Genomic DNA, 2140 nt, shown 5'->3' with positions numbered 1-2140 from the left:
CGCTAGAGTAGTTCTACTCTGTGACACATGGGGTCTCCATGAGGTGGAATTGAGTTGATGGCAACAATTTTTTTTTTTGGCTTATTGTACATTTGTAAGTAATATACATTATATAAGAATGCATCGCTAATATGGAATGCCTACATCTATGTAAAAATAAGACATTCTTTATAAGAATGGGAATAGTGTGTGGCTTTATATATATAATATTAAACTCAAAAGAGAAGACAGATATGTCCTCAATGCTGAGTGAGAAACAATGCAATCCATGGGCGCCAAGGTCTAGTGAATAAGAAAAAAAATAAGTAAACAAGTTGGAACCATATATCCTGGTTTTGTATCCTCAAGTAAAACAAATTCATAAGAGCAGAAAAATATTAAAGCTAACAAGCAGTTGCATTTAAAGAGTGATTTAAGAAAGTATCTCTTATAAGCTTATTTGAGATTTAAAATTGTCCTGTGAAGAAGTTGTTATAAATCGAGAGACAAAGAGATAAAGTGACTCATTAGGAAACAAGAGCTAGAATGTCCCTGATGAGAGATAGTTAGTTTTGCTGAAAATATCATTAACATTGCATAGCACCACAAATTAAATTGCTTAAAATATTTCACACAGTTACATAACACCATACATTAATTCCTGTATCATTTATTTTTTTCAGATGAACCATTTCACACCTGTACCTTCTCCTCATTCATGAAATCATGCTGCTGAATAATAATGTGACTGAGTTCATTCTGCTTGGGTTGACACAAGAGCCTGTTAAAAGGAAAATAGTGTTTGTTTTTTCTTGCTTTTCTACTTAGGGACATTGTTGGGTAATTTGTTGATTATCTTCACCATTAAGACCAGCTGGGCACTTGGGAGTCCAATGTACTTCTTCCTTTTCTACTTATCCTTATCTGATACCTGCTTCTCTACCTCCATAGCCCCTAGAATGATTGTGGATGCCCTTCTGAAGAATAGTACTATCTCTTTTAGTGAGTGCATGATCCAAGTCTTTTCATTCCATTTCTTTGGCTGCCTGGAGATCTTCATCCTTATCCTCATGGCTGTTGACAGCTATTTGGCCATCTGTAAGCCCCTGCACTACATGAGCCTCATGAGCTGGCGGGTCTGCAGTGTGTTGGTAGCTATAGCCTAGGTAGGGGCCTGTGTGCATTCTTCAGTTCAGATTTTTCTGACCCTGAGCTTACCTTTCTGTGGTCACAATGTGATTGATCACTATTTCTGTGACTTGCAGCCCTTGTTGAAACTTGCCTGTACAGACACCTATGTGATCAGCCTACTGCTGGTGTCCAATAGTGGGGCCATTTGCACAGTGAGTTTTGTCATCCTGATGTTCTCCTATATTGTCATCTTGTATTCTCTGAGAAACCACAGTGCTGAAGGGAGGAAAAAAGCCCTTTGCACCTGCATCTCTCATATCATTGTAGTCGTCTTGTTCTTCGGTCCTTGTATATTTATATATACACGACCCGCAACCACCTTCCCCACGGATAAGATGATAGCTGTGTTTTATACAATTGGAACACTCTTGATTAACCCTCTGATTTATACCCTGAGAAATGCTGAGGTGAAAAATGCCATGAGGAAGCTATGGAGCAAGAAACTGATTTCAGATGACCAAAGATGAATGGAAGTTACAAATGCTTCCTAATATCTTGAATTAGCCTAGAGGAATTCAACAGGAAATAGTATATTCTTATTTTGGATTTAGTACTTTCCTGTCTTTAGGAAAATAGGCAACATGAACACATACAGTGGTTAGTGTTGACTCAATTTCATGTTGAGGGAGAGACCACACCAGGTGCAAACAGGTGTGTAAGGCCCATTGCCTTAGATTTTTTACAGTGGTCTCTCTGCCTCCTTTGGATGCCTATAACCACTTGTAATTTTGATCTGGTGTTTTCTCTGTTCTTCATGTTGATTTGTGGTGTTGCTGGACTATTTAATAAAGGTTGGCGGTTGGACCCCAGCAAGCATTGCTACGGAGTAAAGGGCCTGGTGATTCTACTTCTGTAAAGATTACACCCAAAAAACCACATGGGGGTTGCCATGAGTTGCAATCAACTCAGTGACAACGGATTTGTTTGCTATTTTTATATTGTGATTACATTTAGCCTCTGTATTCTTAAA

At 38.4% G+C, this 2140-nt stretch overlaps 1 pseudogene; it reads left to right on the top strand.

Moving 5' to 3' along the window:
* The first annotated feature begins 550 nt into the window (after nt 1-550).
* On the top strand, nt 551-1838 carry LOC135229812 (olfactory receptor 4C16-like; annotated as a pseudogene).
* Nucleotides 1839-2140: the final 302 nt, after the last annotated feature.

This window comes from Loxodonta africana, unplaced genomic scaffold (genome assembly GCF_030014295.1).
Source record: "Loxodonta africana isolate mLoxAfr1 unplaced genomic scaffold, mLoxAfr1.hap2 scaffold_55, whole genome shotgun sequence".
In the NCBI taxonomy this organism is placed as follows: domain Eukaryota; kingdom Metazoa; phylum Chordata; class Mammalia; order Proboscidea; family Elephantidae; genus Loxodonta; species Loxodonta africana.
Note: the sequence above shows the minus strand (reverse complement) of the source record. Positions and strands in the feature narration are given on the sequence as shown.